The sequence below is a fragment of the Notechis scutatus genome, chromosome 2 (assembly GCF_049901735.1).
Source record: "Notechis scutatus isolate UNSWTSFEM ecotype Mainland chromosome 2, rNotScu1.2, whole genome shotgun sequence".
NCBI classification, from domain to species: Eukaryota; Metazoa; Chordata; class Lepidosauria; order Squamata; family Elapidae; genus Notechis; species Notechis scutatus.
This window is the reverse complement of record NC_142010.1, coordinates 97,428,512-97,443,670: the sequence shown is the minus strand read 5'-3', so window position 1 is coordinate 97,443,670 and position 15,159 is coordinate 97,428,512.

The following is a 15,159-nucleotide window of genomic DNA, read 5'->3' as shown; positions in this document are numbered from 1 at the left end:
ACAGTTCAACTGACCAGGAATTTTTTTGAGGACATGGCTGTGTCCTCTGGTTTTGGGTTAGGATGTTAGATAACCTTGTCCTGGGAGGTGTAGTAAATATTGGTGTGCCATGACTGGATTTTGTTGTTGTTGATTTTGGGATTAGGAGCATTGTTTTTTTTATTATGTTTGCAATCCAGACTCACATTTTTGCTAATTGGGTAATTATATAAATCCTTAAATTAAATTAAAATTATTCCCCAAAACAGAAAGCCTCAATAATTCTGTAGGGATCACTGTCCTACTTATATATCTATGTGATTCAGTTAGTAGACTATTTTTGGCCTAGGGATTCCAATGAATTTTGATTTATTTTATTTTGCATTATGAATTTGTGAGTTGCCTCCACACAAAGCTCCCTTACGTAGACTTGGCCTCAGATGTTTGTGTGGCTTTTGACAATGAATTGAACCTGTATTTATTTCCTAGATTCAACCAAGATATATACTCTATTTATTATATCTGCATCCCCACTTTCTTTTTTGATAAAATGTTCTTATGAGCAGAGTAGATGTCATTGAAATGCACACATGCTCACATATATAAAAGTACTTCTTATGGCATTGACCCTAAGAATTGTTAATCCAAGATACAACTAAGTAAATCACAATGGTTCCACATCTCAAGTGTTACTGTATCTCTTATTGCATGATACAGCTCAGAAAAAATATTCTGAGAATTGGCAGTTACTTGAGCTATTTCGTATGAATGACTGTGAAAATCTGTATCTGCCAAAGCAGGTACAAAGGCTGTTTCCCAAAGACTTCTCAAAGTAATACACCCCTTTGCTATAATTCCATTTCCTCCCAATATTTGGAGCAAAGGACAATGGCTAAAGAATAATCTAATGCTCAGGCTTCCTTTTCTTGCTGCAACTAAGCAGGTACAGGAACCAGATAAGATAATCACATCTTGATGAAAAGAGGTCGGCCTTATCCTTCTCATTCTTAACTCTGTGCTGCAAATCCTTGGCAAAACTTCTTGGCTTAATCTTCTTAAAAAAGAGTCCTGCTCCACAGTGACTTCCTCGTATGACTAAAAGTTATAACCATATGCTATATTTTTGCTTCTGTGCTATCATACTGTTATGGTCATCACTCCTTATTGGTTCTATCATCACCAGTAATCTGTCTTATTTTGCAAAGTCAGTGGATTTGTAAGATCTTAATTTTAACTTTTTTTTCCTGGGTGAGTGCGGGAAGAAGACGGAAAGATGTGCACTTTTATACTTGGCATCTGAGGGTCTGAGTTACTATGAAACTTCATGATTAATATGTTCACTAGGGGTATCCTTCTGAACTTCTGAAGCTCAGCTCACAGAAGTCTTTTGGGCACATACAATTCCCCCCCCCACACACACACACACACACACACACACACACACACTACATTGATCCAAACTGTGAACTGTTATTTTTTTAAAAAAAACAAATTTTATTAATTTTCAAAGACAATACACAAACAAACAAAACATAAAATGTAAGAACATAGAACATCTTTTAAGAAAGCAAATAAAACATCTTATTTAAGTACAGCTTAGTTCCAAATTATCACATTTTCATACAAACACAATTTAATATGCATCTTATGTATTCAGCTTCATATCTTATTACTTCTTTTTTCCAACTTCTCACTATTTTTCCCTTTACTTCTATTCAATTTTATTCATTAAACTTATACTTTCGTCTGTCTTATTTACGATTTCATATGTTCCCATCCAACAATCTTAATTCTCAATAAACAAACAAAACATGTAACATGAAAACATAAAACTTCTTTTAGAAAGCAGCTTAACCCGGGTTACATCTTTTGTACAGACATAAATCAGATTCATGCTCACCTTATATACTATTTCAATCTTATTTAACATTCTATATTTTCTATATGTCTTCTCCCCTCTTTTCACTCTCTTAATTCTATTTTATTTACTTCATCTCAATTTAAATCATTACACTTGTATCTTTTGTCTGTTCTTTTTCAATTGTCTATTTATCTTTTCTCTTTAATACAAAATTTTTCCTGTAATTAGTAGTTGAAGTATGACGCCTTTCTATCTTTCCCCCAATTTTAACACTTAAAATAATACATAATTTCCATTCTGATTCTGCTTAGTACATTCTAAATAACATTTTAAAATAAAAAAACATAATAAGCTTATAATATAGTAAAAACAATATTCCATAACAAATTAATTAATTAAACTATTATTAAATCTTAGATATTTTACACATAGATATTAGATATTATTAAATCTTAGATATTTTACACATTCCAGTACAATATTCTATTAACACATATAATACACCAGTTTTCTAACTCTATTTCAAATACGAATACTATGATACAATCTTGTGTACTTTTGCAGAATCTCTTTTTAAATTGTATTTTACCCTTTGTCTTTAAAAAAAACCTGTTTTTAATATCTTGTTTTAAGCCTTTATAACTTCTCTGATCTTTTTCCCTTCCTTTCTTGACGAATCTAGCCTTTTTACCTCCCCATCTCTCAATCTCCACCCTTTTAGTCTCCCCTCTCTGTTGTATTCCTCTTTTCTGTTGCTTTCTGACATTATATCGATTTTTCACCTTATTTTTCCCTTTCTTGGTTGTTTTTTTAGATCTTGAATTCTCCATTTTCTTTCCCCCTTTTCCCTTTTCTTCATCAACTAAAATAGTTTGTCCATTAAAGATGGCTTCTTCTTCTTCATCCCAGCTTTCTGATTGCTGTATTTTCTGATAGGTAGAAATCGCCATTTCTAAGAAGTGAAAAACAGATCCAGAAGAGCCCTTGCCTTCTTGTTCCTCTTCTTTTAGCTTTTAAATTCCATTTTCAATTCTTCCACAGATAATGCCATTGTAAGATATATATATATTTATTTTTATTTACTTTTTTTAAACAATCCAAGTGTTTTTAGACTTTCAAAAAATAGTTTGCAAAAGTCCCAAAGTCATCAACAATCCAAATCAACACAAACTGTTTCATTTAGCACTTTCTTCTTTTAATACTTTCTCTTCCTTGGGTAGAGTTCAGATACACAGTTCCAGAATGATTTTTTAGAAGTCTTATTGCAGTTTAATCTCTGATCTTATAAACTCCAAGCAGTCTCCTCCAGCAGAATTTTAATATAAATCATTTACCTCTCCCTTCCCACTTATAGCAAAAAAAATAAATGATTTTTAAATATCAATGTTCAGAAATCTTTAATGTCCCCTTGGCTTTAATTTTCAAAATTAGTTACCTTCTGTTGCCAAAGTGGGTGTTTCGATTTCCATTACTATCTCCGAAGGGAAGGAGAGTGAAGAAAAAAAACTTTCCCTTTTCACTTTCATCCGCAGCTTTTTACGATCTTCTTGGGAAACAATGTATCCTTTAGAGAGCTAGATTTCCAGGGTGTTCAGATGTTACTTATTGTCCCAGTTCAGCCAAAGACTTTCACTTTCTCCACTTCCTCCTGCACAAAACTTGTCCGGCTGAGAGGTTCTTTGTGGCAGCCATTGCTGACTGCCGCTCCACCGCCTTTGGAAAAGGAAGTTTAGCCGGCTGAGGAGGGGTTGCGATGCCCCCAGACCCCTGTCCAGATCTCCCCTATCTTCAGTTATCCCTACAGGATAACTATAGCCTCAAATCCAGCTGGATCAGAGGCACTCCAGCAGTGAGCACAGCAGGGATCACGCACAAACATGAATTCCTGCCGCCGCGAAGCCTGACAAACCGGAACTCCCAAACTGTGAAATATTCTTCACTGATTGCTTTTGGAGATGTCACATTATGGAGAAATAAGTTTATTTTCTTTTTTTTTCTTCTGAAATATTTAACCTATTTTAAGGTAACTCTTAAGACAGCATTATCACAAATCAGTTGATGATGCACTCTATAAGACTACAAGATTGAAAAAACAATGTACTTTGCAATTTTTTGCAAAAATAATAATCTCTGTATCAAAAGGTCAGCTTTGTTGATCTATATCTCTCCTGGCAGCTTTTCTCATGTTCCATCATACTCAGCTTTTAAGTTGCTGTACAGAATGTTATTGATTAATTTGATTTGATTTGATTTATATCTTGCCTTTGGGCAGGAGTTCAGATATTATTTACTGTAGGAAGAATTATAATGTTTTAGATGGTCTTTTACTCGGATCCAGATTAGCTTGAGAGACAAGAGTGACTCCAGCTGCTTCTCTCTGCAAGCACTCCTCAAGAGAGAGACGGTTTTGCCTGTTAGCAGCCCTCTGTTAGTGGAGAGGAGCAGCTGGAGTCACTCTTGTCTCTCAAGAGTCAGGCCAAAGTTTCCTGCACTGCTTCTGCAAGTGCTCCTTGAGAGAGAGAGAATTTTGCAGATAATTTGGCCGAACTCCTGTCCCTGGGAATCAAAGTGCTGAAGCGCGAGCAGCACAGAAACTTCGGCTGGGATCCTCAAGCAAAGGCAGAATACTGAGTAGAGTGATGCTCCTGCACCTTCCAGCCATCTCCATTGCTGCTTCGGCCCACCTGTGCTGCCGCCCCCCTCTTGCCGCAACAGTACCATTACCTCATCCTGGCCAGTGAGGGCTGTGCTGCTTTTTGCATGTTGCACCAACTGCAAATTTGCACATTACACATGCCACCCCCTACGGCAGAGATTTCCAACCCCACTGCAGGCTGGTCCCATCTTCCAGAGTTGCAGTAGTCACAAGACTGGTCCTTTGGTCATCCCGGAGCAGCTCATTCATGGCAAGCCAGTGCACAGGCCAGTCCTGTGATTACTGCAGCTCTGGAATATGGGACCAACGTTCCCACCAATGTCAGCAAGCCACCCCAGGGTGGATTGCCCTCCCCCACAGTTGGTCTTACCTTCCAATTCCAGCTCGTGTGGCTCTACTCAAGGTAAGATTTGTGCTCAGTTGAAGGATGGGGGCCAGCAGGTAGATGGGCCATATGGGTGATACAGCCTTGTGTTCCCATGGGCCATGTGGGCGGCACAGCCGTGTTCCCGTGCAGCTTGGATTAATTGCTTTGGAGAGGACATTTCTCTGCAGACCACCAAAATTCCATGGCCCACTGGTTGGCAACCACTGAGCTGTTTCCCTTTATTTAAAAAAGCTTTTAACTTCATTCTATAGAGTATGAGAAGATGAAGAAAGAAAAAAACTAGAGTGAAATGAAACGAATTTTCCTCATTTCATCTCTATCATTTAAGTTTCTTTAATTAATCTTTATTCTATTCCTTCTCATATATTATGTTCCTAGCATGTGGAGACCCATATTGAACGTGGTAATCATATGGTTACAGAACATAGAAAAAAGAACTTGTATTCTTCATTTAGTACCACTCACATGATGGAATATATTAGATTTCAATATTTGAAAATACCTCTTTTTTTAAAAAAAATATTTCACTGAAATTACTTTAATTTGTTATTCCATTTATAAGCAACTTTGGAGATTTCTTTTTTAAAAGTTTTTTTTTTTTTAAATCAAAACTCTGCAAGTGAGAAGTTTAGAGCAATTTGAAATGCAAGATGATTTTTCTGTGCTATCACTGGAGGCATCCCCATAGCGGAAATGCAGATTTGTGGCCCCTTAATGGGTCATGAGCCAGTGATTGGATGTCCTAGTGACATTGCACTGAATGTTCATTTCTGAGCCAATCACTACTGCCAGGTATCTACTCAAGGAAAATGGGTGGAAGGAAAAAGATGAATTACTTTGTACTTGTTCACAGCAAGAAAGGAGGATTCAATATTTATGACTTACAGGTATAAGTAGTCCCCAGTTTATGCCAGAGTTACAATGGATCTCTCACGGCTACCTACTTTATGCTGTAGTCACATGATCACATTTTGGGTATCTGGCAATCAGTCCACATTTGGAACAATCTCCTACTATTTTAGCTTACAGTGGGCTGTGAAGTCCTGATTTTCCCACCAGGTGTTGGACTAGGATGGAAGCTGAACTGGAAGGCTGTTTGACTGATGCCTATGGTGGGGTGAGGGTGTTTTTGTTTTTAATTACTTTTTATGGATTGTTGGCAACTGTCTAAAGTAATTATATTATAGGCAGTCATATAAGTACTGCAAATAAATGATTGATCGATTGATTGATTGACATGCCATAAGTAAAAATGGAATTATCATGAAACTCCCTTTCATTGTCAATTTTACTACCTGAGTTCTACAAAATATCATTGAATGCAAGGTATATTTTGTTTGCCAGTTCGTTAGTGCTCTAGTAAAGACTTATCCATAAAAGGACAGCTGATTTTTTTTCTTTTTCCCCCAAAGAAGATGATAACAATGAAGAAAATTGTTTAATTTCTACTTTTTAAAACTCTTCCAGGTCACCAACAAAGTGCTAACCTTCTTTACTAATGAGACTGTCATTAGGTATATTTTCTCCTTTCCTAATGCTGTGCTTATTATTTTCTCCTGTCCTGAATTTTGATAAAAGCAAAATAATTTACATTTTGCTAATTAAAATATCAGGGTCATGGTTTCAAAAATATCATTTCTAAATATCAATTTCTTGCATGTGTTTCCTTTTATTTAAAAAAGCTTTTAACTTCATTCTATACCTAGCTTATCATCAGGCTGCATAATGAGACAAAAAGAGTGGCCCATTTCCAAGCCTTCACTGTGTGTTAATTAAAGGATGGGATTGGAAGATAAGAAATTACTGTAAAGGTTTTACTGATTCCAGGGGCAGAGGAAGTGAATGTTTATAATCAGCGAATGTTCACGCTCCCGTGTACTCCGCACTGAACTCAAAAAACGTCTAGACAATGGAGAGAAGGACCTGTACATTGACTACCATGCTGACTGTATCAAAAGTAAGCCACGCAACCCGCAACTCAGCTTTAACTCTCAACCACAACCCTACCTCAACCGATCCACCATCAACCAAGACTAGGCATGCACACCCCTAACTACCTCAATTCCAACTACTGCTCGCCTTAAATGCAAACTACTCGATGCAAGAAGCCTCGTGAATAAAATACCTGAATTTTTCCTCCTACTAAATATGGCTAAATTCGACATTATATTTGTCTGTGAAACATGGCTCAATGCATCTCTCCCTGACTTCATTACCACAGTAAGAGACTATCATGTTTACCGATCAGATCGTGAAATTCGTAGAGGAGGTGGTGTTGCTATCTTCTATAAAAAGTCCTTACATCTAAAAAATATCCAAGTTACCCAGGAGATTGCTCTTCCTGAGACCATCATCTGTGAACTATCCTTAAATATCACAATTCGATTCTTACTATGTTACAGAGCACCTGATTATGACATCGAACATGTAAACAAGCTAAATACATTACTAACATGGGCTGCATCCTGCCCATACCCTTTTATCTTTCTTGGCGATTTCAATCTACCTCATATTGACTGGACCCTAAATGATTGTACAACTGAAATCATACACACAACCTTCTACAATGCTATTACAAATCTGGGACTGGAACAACTAGTAACCAACAACACTAGACTAAACAACTGCCTCAATCTCATCTTCTGCAATAGTTTGAATTTAATTTACGGAATACAAACTAAAGAACCCTTTTCCAGCAGTGACCACAATATGATTGACTTTTGTCTCAACATACGCCCACACAAAAATCACCACAATGATGTAATCCCCAATTGTAACTTCAAAAAAGGCAACTATGATCTTATAGACAACGACCTCTCATCCCTTGATTGGCAATCTCTATTCACTGGATGCAATACTGTTGAAGACCATTACAACATATTTTTACTTGAAGTCAAAAGAGTCATCAAACTATATGTACCAACAACAACTCCCAAAACAAAACAAAAAAGCAGATTACCCATAACAATAAGGAAACTTCAATCCAAAAAGAGATCACTCTGGCGGAAAAACAAATCTGGTCACGTTGCCAATTTCAAAAGCCGATACAAAAATTTATGCCACCAGATAAAGACCGAATGCATCAATTATCACATTAAACAAGAGGAAAACCTTCTAAGCACCAATTCCACCCGTGCTTTTTACAATTTTCTAAAAAACAAACTAAAAGACTCAAGGTCTATCCCACCCTTGATAGGACCTGATGGTAAAGACTGCAACGACGACACCATTAAAGCCAACATCTTTAACACATTCTTCGGCTCAGTATTTGTAAACAGCAATGGATCATGCCCAGTATTTCCTAGCCGTACCACAGATAACAACAATTATCTAATACATATCGATTTTACAGAAGACAATGTTGAAAAAGCACTACGCAATCTAAAACCATCTCTATCTATAGGACCGGATGGAATATGTGCCTACTTCTTAAAAAAGCTATCCACTGCCATAGCCAAACCTCTAAGCATAATCTTTGAAAAATCTTTCAGGACCAGCTCCTTGCCTAACCTATGGTCACAAGCCACAGTCATCCCCATCTTCAAAAAGGGAGACCCAAGCCTAGTTGAAAATTACCAATCTCCTTATGCTGCGTCACCTGTAAAGTCATGGAATCAATTATTAACCAATCCATCATCCTCCACTTAGAGACAAACAATCTACTCTCCAATAAACAATTTGGTTTCAGAAAAAAACTATCCTGTAATCTGCAACTCTTACACTGCAAAAACATATGGACGACACAACTCGACCAGGGCAAAGCAATAGACGCAATTTACATAGACTTCTGTAAAGCCTTTGATTCAGTGGTACACGACAAACTACTCCTAAAAATAAAATCCTACGGTATCTCTGGACAACTGAATAACTGGATAGAAGCATTCCTGGCAAACAGACAACAAATGGTCAAAATTGGGAGCGTCCTATCAAATTCTGTACCTGTCAATAGTGGTGTCCCCCAAGGCAGTGTTCTAGGACCAACTCTCTTCATACTCTACATAAATGACCTCTGTGATCATATTAAGAGCAATTGCGTTCTTTTCGCTGATGATGTAAAGCTGTTCAATACCACAGACAATACTGCTACCCTACAAAAAGATCTTGACTATGTATCAGAATGGTCAAACAAATGGCAACTTCAAATCTCAATAAATAAATGCTCTGTCTTACATATTGGCAAAAAAAATCAGAAAATAAAATACAAGCTGAATAGTCAAGATCTTGTTGATGACCCAAGCTCTGTAAAGGACCTTGGAATACTCACCTCTAATGATCTAAGTGCTAGAGCCCACTGCAACTACATAGCCAAAAAGGCATTAAGAGTTGTTAACCTAATCCTACGTAGCTTTTCTCTGGTAATATCACACTACTAACCAGAGCATACAAAACATTTGCTAGACCAATACTCGAATACAGTTCATCAGTCTGGAACCCACATTACGTATCTGATATTAGCACAATTGAGAAAGTCCAGAAATATTTCACAAGAAGAGTTCTCCACTCTTCTACTCATTGTAGAATACCTTATGCCACCAGACTTGAAATTCTAGAACTAGAAAACCTTGAATTACGCCGTCTTCGGTCTGATTTAAGCATGGTATATAAAATCATACATTGCAATGTCCTACCTGTCAATGAATACTTCAGCTTCAACCATAACAACACAAGAGCACACAATAGATACAAACTCAAAGTTAACCGCACCAAACTTGATTGCAGGAAATACGACTTCAGCAATAGAGTGGTCAATGTCTGGAATACTCTACCCGACTCTGTAGTTTCTTCCCCAAACCCCAAAAACTTTAACCTTAGACTGTCTACTATTGTCCTCACCCCTTTCCTAAGAGGTCTGTAGGGGGCGTGCATAAGCGCACCAACGTGCCTACCGTCCCTGTCCTATTGTTTCTCTTATTCTTCTTTTATTTTTCTTATATGTACCCATTTCATGTATTCACAACTATGTATACACTTATACTTATTATCTTGTAAACAATTGGCAAATCAAATAAATAAATAAATAAATAAATAAACAAACAAATAAATTGACCATTCATGAAATAAACTTGGCACAGTTTAGAAATAAAAAATGTGAGTGCTTAGTATTTTATATTATAGAGTTTGTAAGCAGCCATTCCTTGCAGCAATTAAGAGATTAGAAACAAAATTCTGATTAAACATGGCCATACTAAGCACCCTCTGGAGTTCATGAACAACATTTCTGTCTGATATTATTCAATATATCACAACAAAACATACTATGAGCTCCATCTTTTGCAGGAAACGAGGTTGTGGTGAGTTTAGGAAGGAAAACAAATTTCAGTTTTCAATTTCAAAGATTGAAACACTTTCTTTCTGTCTCTGTGACCTTGGAAAAGGCAATCCAGTCTATCGTGTGGGCTAATAAGTATACAGTCCAAATGAGCTAAGGAAATAGTTAATAGCTACTTTATCTCTGATGCAGTATTCCTACAAAAGAATAGATAGATAGATAGATAGATAGATAGATAGATAGATAGATAGATAGAAACACAATTGTAAGAAGAATATAGTTTGATTTAGTGGTTAAGGTGCTGTCCTAGAAACCAGAATACTGTGAGTTATAGTCCAACCATAGGTACAAAAGTTGACAAGGTGATTTTGAACCAGTTACTTTCTTCAGACAAAACCACAACCCAGGATTGTTGTTGAAAGGAAAATAGGAGCAGGAAGTTTTATATATGTTTACTGCATTTTTACATATATAAAGTAATAAAAATGTAATTAAAAAAACAGAAAATAAGTTTCTGAGTCTAATTCATTACACACATTTTAATCAAGTCATTTTCAATGGGAAAAGTAAAAGAGAAGATAGTTCAGTTCCAATGTTAAAATGGGCTAATGGGCCTCTGTGAATTCAGACCACAACATGGACATCGGCAACAAATTTGGACAGCATAGGTATGTTTAGGAGGGAATTGATTTTTTGATTATGGCTAATCTACATATCCTGGTAAAATACATCAGAAAATCCCATTTGAGGGGTAAATACACTTACAGTTAGGGTTAGACCTCCATTAATATGGACAGCAAAATGGAAATTGGTAACGACTTTGGAGTGCCACAGTATTCTCTGAAGAGCACTGACTTTTCAAGTCTGCCTTATCTACATTTCTTTATAAAATACATGGAAAAAATCTTTTTTCAGGGACATTCACTTAGGGTTAGTGTTAGGCCTATATAAATTGATACTTATAATATAAGTATCAATTTATAAATACTAATATAAATATAAATACTATAATATAAATAATATATAAAATGATACTAAGCTGGCAGGAATGATGATACTAAGCTGGTAGGAATAGCTAACACCCAAGAAGATAGGCTCAAGATCCAGATGGATCTCGACAGACTAGAACACTGGGCCGTATCTAACAAAATGAAATTCAAAGTAGAGAAAAGTAAAGTCCTACACTTAGGCAAGAAAAACCAAAAGAACACATATAGACTGGGTGAAACCAGGCTCAATAGCAGTAACTGTGAGAGGGATCTTGGAGTCTTAGTGGACAACCAGCTAAATATGAGCCAGCAGTGTGCAGCAGCAGCCAAAAAAGCTAATGCAATCCTAAATTGTATTAACAGAGGGATACAATCAAGATCAAGTGAGGTACTAATACCACCCCATAAAGCCTTAGCAAGACCACACCTAGAGTACTGCATCCAGTTTTGTTCACAACATTATAAAAAAGATGCTGAGACTCTAGAAAAAGTACAGAGAAGAGCAACCAGGATGATTAAGGGACTGGAGACTAAAACATATGAAAAACAGTTACAGGAACTGGGCATGGATAGTCTAGTGAAGAGAAGGACCAGGGGAGACATGATAGCAGTCTTCCAATATTTGAGGGGCTGCCACAGGTGGCAGGAAGGTGTCAAGCTATTATCTAAAGCACCTGTAGCTCAGACAAGGAATAATGGATGGAACTGAACAAGGAGAGATTTAACCTGGAAATAAGGAGAAACTTTCTGACAGTGAGAACAATCAACCAATAAAACAGCTTGCCCTCGGAAGTTGTGGGAGCACCATCACTTGAGACTTTCAAAAAGAGACTGGACTGCCATTTGTCAGAAATGGTGTAGAGTCTCCCACTTGGGCGGGTGTTGGACTAGATGATCTACAAGGTCCCTTCCAACTCTGATTATCTGCTATCTGTAAAATTGGGACAGCAAAATGGACATTTTCAAAGAATTCTGAATGCAAGGATATGCCTAGGAGGACACTTACTTTTTGAGTTAGCCTTATGTACATTACCTGATAAAATACATGGAAAAATCCTACTGAGGGGTAAATCCATTTAGGATTAGGAATAGTCTTCCATTAATTTGGAGAGCAAAATGTACATCACTAACAAATTCAGAGCTCATAGGTTTCTTTGGGAGGTTCTGACTTTTGGAGTCTAGTATGTCTACATTTACTGGTAAAATATATAGGAAACTCATATTGGGGGTAAATCAAAATAGGCTTAGACCTGTATGAATTTGGACAGCAAAATGGATGACACCAATTAATTCAGAGTGCATGGATATGCTTAGGAAGCCACTGACTTTTAGAGTCTGGCTTATCTACATTTCCAGGTAAAATACATGGAAAAATCCCATTGGGGGTTAAATCCACTTAGGGTTAGGTATGTGTCATGCCCCTGGTGGAGACTGACTCTGAGAGAGAGGAGGAACACCTGACAGGGAGTGGAAGTTTGGCTCTGGAGGTTGTGGAGGAGGCTGGGGAAGGGCAGAGGCCGGCTGGGCAGTCTGAGGAGGACCCAGGCCCATCCTCTTTCTATCCTAGGGCACACACGGAGGAGGGGATAAGGGAGAGACATGGTCTACTGGGGACGAGAGGACCTTGATCCTCTTCATGGGCTGTAGCTGTGACAACTGAATAAGAGGATGTACATGTGTATGGACGAGTGCTGGAAACAAAGTTTGGAAATATCTCTAGTTTATTGTTCCTCTCTGAGTTTGGTGTCCTCCCCAGTGTGACAGCAAAATGGATGTCACCAATGAATTTGGAGCTTATGGGTATATTTAGGACGGCACTGACTTTTAGAGTCTGGCTTATCTACATTTCTTGGTAAAATACATGGAAAAATCCCATTGGGGAATAAATCCACGTAGGGTTAGGGTTAGGCCTGTATGAAGTCAAACAGCAAACAGGACATCGCCAATCTATTCAGGGCTCATCGGTATGTTTAGGTGGCCACTGACATTTAGAGTCTGGCTAATATATATTTCCTGGTAAAATACATGGAAAAATCCCATTGGGGGGTAAATCCACTTAGGGTTAGGGTTAGGCCTGTGTTAATTTGGACTGCAAAATGCATGTTGGCAAGGAATTTGGAGCTCATGGGTATGTTTAGGAAGCCACTTAAGGATGTTCATTTTGCTGTTCGAATTCATAGAGGCCTAACCCTAACCGTAAGTAGATTTACCCCACAATGGGATTTTTCCATGTATTTTTCCAGGAAATATACATAACGTTGACTTTAAAATTGAGGGCCCTACTCACCATACCCATATCCTCTGAATTCATTGCCAATGTCCACTTTGTTGTTTGAACTGATGGAGCCTTAACTGTAACCTTAAGTGTATTTACCTCCCAATGGCATTTTACCAGGAAAGGTAGATAATACAGAGTCTAAAAGTCAGTGGTCTCCTAAACTTATGCATGCGATTTGAATTCATAGGCAATGTCCATTTTGTAGTCCGAATTAATACAGGCCTAACCCTAACCCTAAGTGGTTTTACCCTTCAAAGTGATTTTTCCATATATTTTACCAGGAAACATAGATAAGGCAGCCTCGAAAAGTCAGTGGCCTACTAAACATATCCTTGTGCTCTGAATTCATTCTCAATGTCCATTTTGTTGTCTGAATTGATGAGCCTTAACCGTAACCCTAAGTGAATTTACCCCCCGGTGGGATTTTTCCATGTATTTTACCAGGAAATGTAGATAAGCCAGACTAAAAAAATCAGTGGCCTCCTAAAGATACTCATGTACTCTGAATTCATTGCTGATTTTCATTTTGCTCTCTGAGTTTATAATGGCATAAACATAACCCTAAGCTGATTTAACCCCCAGTGGGATTTTTCCATGTATTTTTCCATGAAATGTATATAAGGCTGACTTGAAAACTAAGTGCCCTCCTAATCATATCCATGAACTCCGAATTCAGGGCAATGTCCCTTTTGTTGTCTGAATTCATCGAGGCTTAACCCTAAGTTGATTTACCCCCTAATGGGATTTTTCCATGTATTTTAACAGGAGATGTAGATAAAGTTGGCTGTAAAAGTGAGGGCCCTACTCAACCAACCCATGTTCTCTGAATTCATTGCCAATGTCCATTTTGCTATCCTAGAAACAAGAAAACTTAACTTTACTGCTTAAAGTGCTTTTCTAGAAACCAGAAGACTATGAGTTGTAGTGCAACCTTAAGTGCAAAAGTTGACTGGGTGATTTTGTGCCAGACAAAACCACCTTGTGGTGTTGTTTTAGAGAGGAAAATAGGTGGAGGAAGGAGTTTTGTGTATATTCACTGTGTGCATTGTTACTTATAAAGTAATAACAATTTGATTTTTAAAAAATCAATGATAAGTTTCTGAGTCTAATTCATAATACACATTTCAATCAAGTCATTTTCAGTGGGAAAAAGTAAAAAGAGTTCATTTCCAAAGTTAAAATGGAATCTATGGGGTTTTTTTTGGGTTGTGTCATAAAGCTAAATCTGTATGTTCTAAGGCTTAATAAGTTTGAGACAAGTATCCTGAATATAACAATTATTCCATTTGTGAAAGAGACATTAAAAATAACATAATAACATAACATTGGTCAGTGCAATGAAAGTCTGTGGGAATACTTGCAATCCCAGTTGATGATGATTGCAGAGCTTGCTAGACAGGTAAGAGCAGTGATAGTACAATATCAGGACCTGGAACAAGTCACTGTGGAATTTAATGTCAAGGTTAGGATGAAACGCCAGTAGAATTCAAATTAGGCAGCCTGTTGTTGAAGCAAAGTGACTTATATTGGATGAGACAATTTGTTGAGAGGAGCTGTCATTTCTTTTCGTCCTGAATAACACATAAGACAGCAGTTGAAATATTCTCAAGGGAAAGGAAACTGTTCTTGTAAAAAGGGACTGGGCCCATTACAACTAGAAAACATAATTGAAACATGAAGCAATTAGGGGGCAGGGAGGAGAAGTAAAGCAAAGGTGAAGTATGTAATAAATTCATTTT